General features: G+C 43.7%; 1 long non-coding RNA gene across 1 annotated transcript; it reads left to right on the forward strand.

The window, feature by feature from the left end:
• The first annotated feature begins 5,857 nt into the window (after positions 1-5,857).
• On the forward strand, positions 5,858-13,529 carry LOC146174484 (uncharacterized). Its single transcript, XR_014702242.1, has 3 exons — positions 5,858-6,337; positions 8,208-8,357; positions 13,191-13,529. It is a non-coding gene; the product is annotated as an uncharacterized LOC146174484 (long non-coding RNA).
• Positions 13,530-14,158: the final 629 nt, after the last annotated feature.

Here is a 14,158-nt window from a genome sequence, read left to right on the forward strand (position 1 = left end):
ATCCTACGCTCCAGTGTCACGTCGGTTATGGGGCAAACCACGTAGTCGCCAACCGGAGGCGGAGGGGAAAGGTGACATGAGCACGTACACTGCAGCTTCTGGTGGCAGACGAGTAAATGTAGAGGAGCGGAGACGGAGCATTGAAGTATCAGAGGCCTGTTTGTCAGGACAGAGTGGCAGGTCCAGATGAAGCAGTCCAGACGAACAGTCAATGAGCGCGGAATGTGCAGTTAAAAAGTCGAGTCCTAATATAACGTCGTGAGGGCAACTGGTGAGGACTGTAAATAGCACAGGGATATGGTGGTCGGCAATGGTAATTCTCGCAGTACACATACCAACCACAGTAGCTGTGTTGCCATCAGCAACACGAACGGTAGATGAGGGAGCGGGTGTGAGGACTTTGTTGAGGCGTTGACGGAGCGAGGCACTGAGGACGGAAATGTGGGCGCCAGTGTCAATAAGAGCAGAAACTGAGACTCCGTCCACAAAAATGTCAATGAGGCTACGTCTGGGTGCGAGGATCAGTTCCCAGTTGACAGTCCGGGTCGGTAATGCAGCGTCACTCCCGGGCGCTGCACTCGCTAGTTTCTCGAGTAGGTGCCGGTGTATGATGGGGAGGAGTTGCGAGGAGGCACCGGTGAACGGGATCGACGAGACCGCGGAGATGGAGATCGGCTGGAGTGACGGACCCTTGAGACGGCTTCGGTGTGAGGTTCATCTGGATGAGAAGGGAAGTTTCCAGGTCCATCATATGCGGGGCGGAGTTGTTCAGGTTGGGGAGGGAAGCGTCGAGGTCCATAGTAGTACCGACGGCCAGCGTTGTAATAAGGATGAGGGGTGGGGAAGGTACGAGTGCGGCAATATCGTGAAGTGTGGCCGGCTCGACAGCAAATAAAACAAATTGGCCTGTCGTCTGAGGTGCGCCACTCTGCAGGATTGCGACTTACGTAGCGACGTGGGGGAGCTTGGCTAGTGGTTGCAGCCGCCACTACAGAAACAGGATGCGATGGTGACGAGGGTGGTACGGGGTTGGAGGAAAGACCGACGTTGGCAAGTTCCTGGCGGACAACAGCCTGTATCATGGCCATGGTGTCGGGCAGTGGAGATGGGAGTGGTGCAGGAGCTAAGGCTTCGAGTTCTCGCCTGACGATCCGAGTCATGGTAGTGGACTGGGAAGGCTGTTGTAGAGGAGCCAGATCATCGCAGGATGATGTAGCTGCCGTGTTGAGAAGGCGCTCAAAGCGATGTACCAGGCGTCGTTGTTTAGCCTGCTCGAATCTTCGGCAAACTTGAAGCACCGACTCGACTGTAGAGCAATCCATGCAGAAGAGGATGTTGAACGCGTCATCTGCGATGCCCTTTAGGATGTGCCCTACCTTTTCACTTTCCAGCATGGAGCTGTTCGCCTTGCGACACAACGCGAGCACGTCTTGTATGTAAACAAGGTAGGACTCTGTGGTAGATTGGGCGCGAGAAGAAAGTTCAGTTTTAGCTGCGAGGGCCCGTCCAATGGGCTTCCCGAACAAGTCGTGAAGCTTTTGCTTGCAAATTTCGCAGGTCACCAGCTCGTGCTCGTGATTTTGGAACCACGTGCGAGCAGTGCCCGCCAAATAGAAAATCAGATTGGCCAGCATGATGGTCGCGTCCCAGTGCTTGTTCCTGCTGCTGCATCGCTCGTATTCGTCCAGCCAGTCGTCAACGTCTGGGTGGTCATTGTCATTAAAGATGGGAGGGTGGCGAATTTGTGTGAGTACCACTGGCTGAGGCGATGTTCCCGTGGTGGTAGGGGCTGCGTCAGAGGTCATCGTAGCTATTTGTGGCGTCGTTGGGATCCCAGGTAGGTGGCGGCCGCTGCGCAAATCCAGCTTTTTGCAGCGTAAATGGGCTAATCGGTGCGTACGGGGACCTTGATTGACCTCCACCAAGATGATACGGGGCAGAAGACTAGCCCAGGAAACCACAGCAGGTGATGAGCAAGTGTTCACAGCACAGCAGAGCAGAACACAGCAGGTGTTTAGGCAAGCCCAACGGTTTCTTCTGCTTCGTCTTCTCTCACTCTATTTTCTGTCGTCGTCCTCTTCGGTGGCATATACGTAACAATATATATATATATATATATATATATATATATATATATATATATATATATATATATATTCAGTAGGTTTCCATGGGCCAGTTTACTGATTAAAATAGAGCATTATGACATACGCGACAGTTCGTTTTCAAAGTTTATTTTGTCGACAACATAGAAAATGGTATTTTATTTGTCAAGAGAACTTTACAATATTCCAGTGTTGTGGTCATCGGTTTGGAGAAAAACACCAGGAGGTGTGACCCCGGCCCCGCAACTTACTCGAGAGTGCTGAAGTTGCACGCCGTCAATGGATCGCCATCAGCCCCATATTGGGGGAAACCGGCCCCAATACCGGCGCCACTACTGGGGTTTCATTGGGGTGCTACACGTGCCAAGATTTATATCCAATCTACTAGACTGGCTTTCCTAAAATGGCCCCCACTGGCAGACTGGGTTATTTATTGGCATGCAGCCTCACTGAACGGCTATCCAATATCTTCCACCCAAGCATACCCACTGGCTCTTATGCAGCGTACATCCAGCCACTCTCAAAGGGTCTCCAATACCGACAACCAAACTTACTCACTGGCTTTTAAGAACTGCTATCCAACTAGGCTCATCGGCTGCCCAACATCACCCACCCAAGCTTGTCCACTGGCGATGCATCGTTTGCCTCCAGCACATCCCATTATTGTTGAACCCAGGCAGCACAAAGCATTGGGCCAATGTTGTAAGTACGACGGCAAGCAGTGGCCCTACATTGGGCCAGCCTAACCAGCATGCACCCAACATAGGACATGCCAGTCAACACAATGTCCACAATGGCCCAGTCTAGCCAGTGCTCTCCCAGTGTTGGCGCTGCCAGTAGCCAACACTGGCTAGCATGGGCCAAGATGTACAGTGAGCTCCCGATATTGGCACTGCCGTGCATACAGAATGTCTATGTTGGACCGAGATTGCCGTTGTTCCGTTAAAACTGGCTATAATGGGCCAAGCTGTCCTGCCTTCCTCGGTCATTGGGTTTTCCGTTTTTTAAAACTGGCTACAATGGATCAAGTTATCCTGTGTTCTTCCGGCATTGGATGTTCCGGTTTTTACACATGGCTACAATGGACAATGTTATCCTCTGTTCTTCCAGTATTGGATGTTCAGTTTTTTAAAGATGGCTGCAATGGACCAAGTTGTCCTGTGTTCCGCCGTCGTTGGCCGTTCCTTTTTTAACTGGCTACAATGGACCATGTTGTCCAGTGTTCTTCCGGCGTTGCCCGTTCCGTTGTTTTAAACTGGCTGCAATGGACCATTGCAATTTGTCTTGTGTTTTTCCAGTATTAGCTATCCCTGTATGAAAACTGCCCACGATGGACCACTTTGTCCCCTAATCTCGCAATTGTCATTGCCATCCTAAAAACGCAGCTTTAATGGGCTGCCGAAGTGAATATTTTCCGTTGACCATTCAATCAAAACAAATTCTCCATTTTTATGGTTGAATACACGTGCGCTGGACGCCAAACAGCGGCATTTAATTCCGACAACATTTCAGCCGATCGTTCGGACCTCACCAAGTACCACGTACGGGACGACAACTACTATAACGCATTCAAGCACGTACCGCTGCAACTGTCGGATTCGTCTTTTCGGTGCGCGAATATGCGGCGCACCTTTGGGGGTCAGCTATATGTGTTTATGGTTTTAGCCTATTGGCATGCATGCAGATTTTGTCGCAGGCGCATACGTTTGTCGCACAATTATATCTAATGATAGCACGACCGTGCGACCACATATGTATACCCCAGACCGGCTAGCACTCACGACCCAATATGCCTGTATTGGACGCCGATTACATCCCTGCATCTATACGTAACCTATAGTACAAATCCAGTTGTCAGTGAGAACGCGCATAAAAACGAAATCGTGTCGCCATAGCATGTTCATGTGACATTAAATTAGTGATTAGAAGGTAGCTTTTTCATTGCCGAGAAGGAAAACGTTGCCTGAAGTTGAAGGAACAAATGACCATTTTCTCAGCGATGTTTTTGTTCTAGTGCTTTTGTATTATCCATAAGGAACTACGCGCAGCATCGTCTGTTTACCTGTAGAAAGGACCGAACACGATGTGTGTACTTTCTAGACGCAATCACTGGAAAATGAAAAGCCGGAAGACTCGCGAAGTTACCATTTTAGTTTTGGGCATTCACACGGTGGTAAAAAAAAGACAGTTTTTCGTGCAGACTGCGGGCATGAAGGCCCCGGTACATTTATATGGCGCACAACATATATATCGCCAATAAAAAAAAATAGTTTTTTCCGCCTATTAGTTTAGAGTTTGACCATTCCAAACGCGCTAGGCGGTGGCAAAGGAATAAAAAATACTGTACAGGAATGAAAATAATGTGCGCTGTCGAGTCATTCGAAAAAACGAATGCAGCCTAGAAACACTGTTTTAATGAGGCAGTTTTCCATGCCCTTTCCAATTCTTTCATTCTACTAAAATGATTTGGAATACGTTGCTTGCTCATTGAACGTTATCGTCTTTTTGTGCAATCCGCGTTAAGGTGAAGGTGATTGCGAAAAACGCCTGTGTATTGCCTGATGCCACAGCGCATCAGGACCTCGACGCGCACAAAATTGATTCTGAATCATTCATTGCTGTGTCTGTCACCGTCGATTTGCGAAGTCGAGACAAAACATGAGCGAAGAAATATTGTTACAGCTGGAGAATGATGAGGACGAAGTGGCGCGCTCGTTTGTGGAAGATTAAGAAAAAGAAGTGCGTCGAATGGGCGGCCCTCGTAGCCTGGCTCCTTGGCTGTTCCTCAATGTATACATCTTTAATCCTCTTTTGTAAATAAATTTCTCCCTGTTACAAAATTATATGCCAAAATTTAAAAACCTTGAACAATTCACAAATTCCGTAGAATGTTCAGAACAGCGCGGTGCGCTATAATTGGACAAAGGCTTTATCGATGTGGCCATAATTACTTGCGCAACAAAATTATGCAAGGTGTTTTAATGGTTTTGAAAGCTGAGGTAGTGTAGAATAGGTGGAAAAAGTTTAAACAATGTGAAAACTGTTTTTGTTTTCCTAAAAATTTTCAATGTTCGCTGTTTTCTGTAAATTAGCGCGATCGTATCTCTGTATCCAAATGTCATAAAAATATGAGCTTTAGCTGTTTGCGGATAATTATGCTGATAACATATTGTGGAATTATTGCTGCTCTACCATGAACCTTTTCTGAAATAAAGGCCTGCAAATTAGGAAAATTTTCGTTTCCTGGGCCGATGTTGAGAATTTTTATAAAAACATCTACTCATACCCGAAAAGCGAACATTAACTGAATACAAATAAAAACATGTATATATTTAGTCGGATAATTTTCAGCTAGCTAACTTGAGCATAATTTGTATAATCTATAACCAAAGTTGGCCAGAATAGAAGAGAAGCTCGGAACTCCGCCCCTTTGACATTATTAATCAGTCATCACGCAACAGTATATAATATTTTGAAGTAAATATAAAAGGTCGAACGACCATCCTTTGTTCGATCATAGGTGGCGAAAGGGAGGGGACGCGCGCATTTTTCGATGCACCAGCTGTATGGATTTACGCAAGAATGTGGATGGTAGATGGGGAGGCTTTCTATTTTTTTTGAAAATGTTTGTCCGTGGTTGGCTTGAAGAAACAATGCGTTTGCGAACACACGAAACAAAACTATTTATTAGAACTCGACTCGAGCGGTGCGCGCTGGCGGCCGCTCATCGGCACGGTCCGAAGTCACGGCTGGCCGGTGCAAGCAGAAGAGGGCTGGGCAAAGGAGGAATGGAATGTTGAGAGGGTCGTTGGTCCTTCGTTCCCACGCGCAGCCCTTGCGAACACAACACCGCGGCGGGAATCACGCGCTGGTTGAGCGGGTCGTTGTTCCCCCTCGCCTACGCGTCTACGTGCAAGACACAACAGACAGCATCCCCAGCTGCGCTGCTGTGCGGCCTCCTGCCGAAGCGTTCATTTCAGAGCTTGTTGGAGACGCTACAAGACTTGTGACAGCTTCTTAAACCTTTATTTAATTTCTTCCCTCATTAATTTTCTTTTTCATTGTGCTGTGCATAATTTTCTCTTGAGCCTATACATGTCCATGTGCTCCGGTTGGTGCTTGCTACATATCAGTGAATAGCTGAGCTGTGAAATGTCGCCGGAGTACGGATTACAGCAATGGCGGGAAACCATCGGCATTATCAGACTCAGTGAACGCCGTCATCTTAGACCGTGAGTATATATCTTTGCAGCATGCCATTGCTTCATAATTGGTTCTATATAATCTCCTACCAGTCCCAAATGTTCTCTTTCCGTATTCTCCTCGAAACAACTGCGCGAAGCATGACTTCAAGAACTAAGCGAATTTTCGTCCGGGTTACATGCAAGCAAGTGCGTGGACTTATTTGCTGGCTGCGACATGAATAGCATTTGCGCCGAAAATAGAGGAGCCGTGCGTAACAGGTGTGTATGCCACCAACACGTGACAGAACACTGCAGGCAGCCATTTGCGCAGTTTTTTGACTGTGCAGCGCGCCGCAATGAATTAGTAACCAGTTACTATGCGCCCGGCTTTGTACATATATTTTGGACAGCCTCTCTTCTGCGCGCAGGAAGCCATGTTCACACAGTTTTTGGATTTTGTTAAGAGTTAAGGGCAGTTTTTTGTTTTCAAATGTACAGACGAAGTTTTGAAAACTGTTCGTGCCGTCTGTGCAAGCGAATTTTACAGTGGGGCAGACATGTGCGTGATGCCGCTTGATGATTAGGCTATAATTAAGTCATAATGAACCTCCACTTTTATAATGGTTAATATCATATTGAGGAATTGAAAGCCGTGAACAACGCAAGTGAGCCCCTTTTCAAAATTTTCTTAATCGACGCCTCCCTTCTGAGCCCGCTCCTTCAGGTGAGGGCGTTATCAGAAAGCGGCGACAATAGGAGAGCGATTTCGCAGACGCGCTTCGAAGGCGGGGGAAAATAACAATACAAGCAAAAAGGCACATCAGCCGTGTGTGCACTGCGTCCCTGTCACTGCGAAGTAAACAACGTGCACGCGGGACACATTGTACAAAACACTGACGGCCGGTATGAGGCAACCATTTCGTCCGAAATATTGCTCGCGAAGCGCTCGATCACGGCGCGCACTTTCAGGCGAAATGGGACAGGCCGTCAGGTCCGCCTGTTCGGCAATTACAGCTCTTTGTACCTCATGTACCGTACCGTATGCATGAAGTGCACGCCATAGCATCGTGCAAGAATGTTGAAACCGAAGCAGCGATCCACGTATTCTAATTCTATAGGAAATCATTTGGGAGTAGAAAAGAGCAACTTAATATGATGTGCATGGTTCTTTAATGAACGATATGTATAAATGGACGGTTGAATAGTAACAGTAATGGAGTGTTCCGCTAGAATTGTTTACGGCCGTGACCGCAATAAACATTACTCATATTGCTCTTAGCTTTAAGCTCTGGCATTGATAAGTCTATCTAAAGAACCGACTGGCAGTGACAGGTTGTTTATAGCTGTTGATCAAAAGGTAGGCCATCATGCTATTATTGCAGGCATATTTGCTTCTTTTTGTACCTCTGTTTACTAAAACTTAATTTTGTTCCCCATTCCTAGGGACGCTGCACCTCTTACAGCACTCACTGTTCAGTCGCTTTTATTCAAGTATACAAAAAGGAGGAAATGCGCATGCACTCATAGGATAGCCTGTCTTTCCATTAACAGCTGCAAATAACACGCCACTGCTCCTCGGTACCTTGGATGAAGTTTTCAATGGGGTTACCTGAGATGCCTAGCAATGGCTTTAATATTTATACCAATCACTGCAGTGAAACAGAAAGGTAACACTGCATCACTTTAACTGCTGCATGCACCTATAAACGTGCCTTAATTTATTGCCTATTCTTATAGACGCAGGACCTCTTGCTATAGGCTTTGTTCAGTAAGCAACCGTCTTTCATTGCTTCAATTTCTATCTCTCCACCACTTTCTTGTTGCTCTGGGTGTGATCATTTGATTTCATTGTTTAAATCATATTGTTTTATCATGTGTGAATGATTTAGCCTGCACATACATGCTTTCATTTTTTTAGATGCGCATCGGGAGCGTTTTCTACGTAGAAATGGATCAATTGAGTTGTATCACTGGTGCGAAAACCGACAACCCCCAGAAGATATGTGTCCTGTGGTTGGAAGGGCAATAAAGAAGAAGAAAATCAGCGGAAAAGCCTGCCTAAAAAAAGGTAGCACTGCATCACTGTAACTGCTGCATGCACCTTTAAATATGCCTTATTTTTATTGCCTATTCTTATAGACGGTGGACCTCTTGCTATTGGCTTTTTGCAGAAAGCAACCGCCTTTCATTGCTTCAATTCCTATCTCTCCACCACTTTTTTGTTACTTCGAGTGTGATCCTTTGATTTTATTGTTCAAATCATATTATTAAATCGCCGGTGAATGATTTCGCCTACACATACATGCTTTCATTTTTTTAGGTGCGCATCGAGAGTGTTTTCTACGTATAAATGGATCGATTAAGTTGTATCACTGGTGCGAAAACCAACAATTCGGTACCCCCCGAAGATTTGTGTCTTGTGGGTGGCAGGGTTATAAAGAAGAGGATAATCAGTGGAAAAGCCTGCCTAAAAACTTACAAAGATGGCGCAAAAGCGAAATGCTGATCAGGGTTAGAGTCTGATTACTTCTGTTATCCCATTTCACTTGCTAGGTGATGTGACATATATGAAGCACCTTAGTATAATTTGTGGTATACTCACTGAAAATTGTGTAGACAATAACTTTTTTCTCGTTCAACTATTTTGAGTGACGCACGAATTGGAATAAAACGAAGTCATCCACACATCTAATGCCCATAGACATTAGATGCGTGGATGAGCTCATTAATTGTGTTCCTATGTGAGCATGCAATAGTTTGTCGAATATATTAATATGTTAAAAGTTGATTTTTTTACTGTTAACCGGAGTAATACATATGCTCCATATCATAGCATTATTCGCCTGTAGTTTGTATCTGCTCTTTCCTAAATTGTATTCTACAAAGTATACGTGTGTCATCTCGTACGTCTATTTAACTAGCGAACAATTTGAAATCGACTCCCTTTTGTGATGTTTCAGCTACAAATAATGTATGACAGTTGTGACAATATAGGTAGCTTTAGTATAACATATAGCGCGAAAATTTTTAATATATGCGATGATATTTTTATTCACCGCATTGGCTAAACCAGCCTGTTGAAGAGACGAAATGAAAACAAATATGGATGTCTTCGGACAGGAACAGTAATCGTGGGGCCATGACCATTTTTTTAATTAAATTTTCATATGTCGTGGGCTAATGTCTCGACACAAAGGAATGACCCTTAGGTTTGCCAGATGCGGCGTAGTATTCTCGAAAAAAAAAAAAACGCCTATCACTAAAGCTGGAAAACGCCGTTTTTGTCGTTTCAAAAAGTTGCACGTTTGGAGGCCGGCTGGTTGCGTAAAATTTTGTCATCCACTGTTTTTTACTCACCGCATTTGGGTAACGTTTACTTGTATAAGAAGTATTAAAAGTGTGTTTCATTGATGCAGTTGATTTAGTAAAAAATCGCAAACTTTGCTTCAAGAACAACGCGCTACAAAAATGTTAATGTTCAACCTTACATACTGGCGTGACGCGTTGCGTTGTTTGCACTAAAATATTCTGTGTTTATCACGCAGGTCATATTGTTAATTTAAGGCAGAATTTGGAGCTTTAAGCTGCTATGTGTGTTCTCTGTAACGCCACCAAAAGTATTATGCTGGAAAGCGATTTGCTTATGATTGTAATTATAAAAATTACACATTGAAAAATCATCTTCAAAAATATAGTATTGTTAGTGGTGGTCAAAGCTGAGAAATGGAATAATATATTAAAAACCTAGATTGAATACTATTGCACCTAGCAATAAAAAAGAATGCAGGACAGAGAAAAAGTTCAGCCTTCACTTGCGTTCTGCCATGAAATTGACAGAAATAGTGAATTAATACCATTTTAAGCTATATTAAGTATTTGTCCCAGAAGCAGAAAAACGGTGTATAAGCGCTGACAATGTTTTAAATTTTACTTAAGGTAAAATGTAACTAAATTCAGCAAATACTAAATTGAAGTTTTGATGCCTATTCTATAAGGGGGAGCCATATAAGCACATCTATAGAACAAAAACAAGCATTTTTATATTTCTAATATTACATTTTGCAGAATTCAATATATTTACTGACTCAAATTACAAAGTACTTTGCATTGTTTCCACAGATTTTGATAAAAATTGATGTTGCGGCCGTTTCTTCAATTCCAATCAGTTTTCCTTATTTTACCATTTTCTTACTTTTGTCCAATTTCAAAATAATATGCAGATACACACACAAATCTAGAGCTTCAAATTTTTTCAGAAATAAAGAATGGAACCTAGATAATGTAGAGAAATAGTTTCTGTGCCAAGATATTATTGGATCTTGCAAGAATGCAGTCTGAGTTTGGCCATTATCAGCACAAGCACTCGGTTTAATATTTAATGTTATATTTTTAAACAGTATAACGCAACACTTTTTAGTCCGTGATATTTTTGAGGTACTGAAGATTTTTGAGAGGGATTTGAATGAAAATCGAAGATGACCTTTCTTTAATTGCAGCAAATTTGCCCTTTACTGCTGTTTTCGAATTCTGAGCATTTTTGATGCGTTGTGGAGAACACACCTAGTGGTCTGGAGCTCCAGATACTGCCTGGAATTAAGAACATGCGTCAGAAAGTGAAAACATATTTAGTGCAACCAACCTAATGCATCATATGCCAGTACATAAGGTTAAAAATGAATATTTTTGCAGGGTATCGCTCCTGAAGAAAAGTTTGCGATTTTTTAATAACACAACTGCAAAAACAAAATAGGTTTCTAATAGTGTTTGTAAATATAAAACCTGCATATATTTAGTGAGTAAAAAAGAGCAGATGACAAAGTCATGGTATCCAAACTTGCCACATTTTGAAATGGCAAAAACAGCGTTTTCTACCTCTAGAGATATACCATACAATTGTTTTTTTCGAGGAAACTACGCGTATCTTGAAAAACTAAGGTTAATTCTTTTGTGTCTAGATATTTGCCCACCACATATAAGAATTTCATTGGAAACGAAAGATGGCCATGGGACCTCGATTATGTTTCTTATCTAAGGCACCCATAATACGCTGTGAGAAAGCCAATATCAAGGCCTTTTTTTAATATTCCATATTTCGAACGGTTGTGCCATCTAAGAAAATTTGAAAGCTAGGCACACCTTAGGTGTCGCCAGCCCTCACTTTCTGTTACAGCTGCATTTGCTAAGCTGAATTAATGCGTTGAGTACTTTATTTTAGCCACGAATATAGCGCTATTACGTGTCAATTTTAAAGAAAGGCCGCAGTGACGCGATTCCTGTAGAATTTGTAAGTGAAATCTGTAAACCTTACAAATCTATCCATATATATGATCTCTTGCAGGTTTTATTCAAGCTACATTACACCTGCTGCGCCCCATAGCTTGAGCCAAGGTTTATAAATAAACCACTAGAAACAGACGATGGAAACCGGTGGTGCATTGCTGGCAGCCACTTAGGACAGCGCAGAAAATTTTTATTTTGTACGTTGGGAAGTGAGGTTATTCGCTTCAAGTACTAAATATTCACTTTAGACAATAAATAGGACTTACAGAGTCGGGGAGCACGTTCGGAAACCCCTGTTTCAATATTTGCGCTTAGAAACCTCATGTGTACCTTTTTTTCCAGCTGTAGATAAATTCCGGGTTATGTAGATACCGAAACCGTTACCAGCCCATTCGCGCACCTCAACTGTGCTGCTCACAACATGATTTTGAGCGGACAAAACAACCTGCCGCTATGATTGCTAGCCCCATGCATGAGTAAGGGTGATATGCTGGCGATGGTTGCTTCGCGTCGGCCCTTTGGCGCACATGAAGGCTCGAGTTACAATGAGCGCGCCGAACTTTGCAATGCGGATAATGACTACAAAGCGGTAAGGATATAAATGAGTTTAACAGTATTTTTCAGCTGTAAAATACAAATAGAGTCTTGTTGGACGATGTGCTGGCGCGGACGAAGAAACCATAGGCAACTTGTAGGTCTAACGCTACACAGGGCTGTCGAGCCAAGCCAAGTCCTCAATTGTATTGTCCGGGAATCAGATTTCTGTATTTTCGTGGTTTCCTATTGTATCTGGCGTTCAAAATGCAGACGTGAGGGCTCTTTATCACAAATAATCAAACGTGGATTGTGCCGGTACTCTTCAAAGTAGCAACACCATTTATTGTGTAAGTCATTAATCAGTAATTTAGGTAAATAATGTCAATAAGGATTCCAAACAAAACCTTTTCTGTGGCGCTCAAGGTAGCTTCCAGCAATATATATCTGGTTTCCTTTGCCTGCCTCCGAAATGTTTTTTTTTTATCCCTTGGATCAAATTTGCTTGGACAAGCAGTATATGTGTAAAAATGATGCACCTGTGAGCTACCCGTTTAAGTGAGCTCCCGTTTAAGTGAACTACCCACAAAACCAGTCAAAAGCGTATATCAGCTAACCAGCGGCCAGTGCAGCAGTCGTGGGCTTAGATCGCTTGTGTATATTATATCTAGCCATTTAAAAGAAATGCAAATGGTCGCCGAACATTCTCTTGGTAACGATATTTAGTATAAACTGTTTGCACATCGCAGAAAGCGTAGGAGCGGCAAAAAACTAGCGCGCCAGTCATATGCGGAGACAGCCGACAATCAAGCACTAATTCCTAGTGACTGGCTGTCTCAGCCGTATTGCTGCGGAGGCGATCAAAATGCAACAGGGCACATGCTATGCAATGTATGCGCGTCTTTCATCCTAATAAACCCAAGGCAGCTGAAACTAATCTGAAACTCATCAGTATAGTGTTTCTCATTGACCATAAATTTCGGTACATGAATCCTGGAATTTACTACATCTTCCTAAAATAATGCGCGCGATTTTATATGCCTCGTAATAGTGTTGTAAATTTTGTTTCCTCATTGCTTTTGTGCAGGTGCCATTTGCGAAAAAGTTGGGGTGGACGATTTGGAGGCACACGCATTTATTCGCAGGTGGCTGCCTGGTTCCTGTGACAGGGGGGGTGGAAGAAAAAGGCGTTATGCTGAAACCTCCCCTGGCGAACCAGGCATGCCACCTGTGAATGCAATTGCAGGGTCAGCCCCCTCACTACGCCTATGAGTGTGCCCTTCAGCTCCCTGGCCCCTTCCACTTTCCGAGAGCCCGCCCTGCCCTGACCAACCCTGCCACTGCCCCGCTAACTGCTGCTGTGTGTGCCCTCAGCGCTGGCTAGTAACAACTGCCGTCTATAGTAACAACTGCAATAAATATTATCTTTTTGTGAACCATGCCCTTGTTTTGTGAATATCTACTGGTTACTCATGAGCGAAAATTTGAATTTATATGGCCACTTCTATTTGAAAGGCCATTATTGTCCCAGCAAGTTCGATGTGCTGTCACGAATATGGCTAGAATGAAAAAGGCTGCATTTTATGGCCTGCACAGCCAGTGCCACAAAATGTGTAATCTTGACATCATCAATGGCACATGAATGGAGTAGCCGGTGTACCCATAAATCATTGGATTAATATTGGTATCGACAATATTGCGGCAGGAATGGAGTAGCCAGTGCACCTGCAATGGCTAATCATTGGTATGATATTGGCATTGACAATGGGCCATCAATGGAATAGCTGGTATTAAACAAATATTGGTAATACAATGATGGTATAATGCTGGACAGTATTGGCAAGATTCATGGTGCATGAATGGAAAGTCTAATATTGTGCCTACATTGGTGGCTCCAGCTTGGTTGAACACTGGACCAATCTTGGAACGAAATATGGGCCAAGAATGGAGAATGTAGTAAAATGCCCAAATGCCAATATTAGTCCAATATTGATGCCATTCTTTTCCAGTGATGAACCATTGTTGGACCAATGCTGGTGTGCTGCTTGGGAATGT

This window comes from Amblyomma maculatum, chromosome 11 (assembly GCF_055883805.1).
Source record: "Amblyomma maculatum isolate TAMU_Amacu chromosome 11, ASM5588380v1, whole genome shotgun sequence".
In the NCBI taxonomy this organism is placed as follows: Eukaryota; Metazoa; Arthropoda; class Arachnida; order Ixodida; family Ixodidae; genus Amblyomma; species Amblyomma maculatum.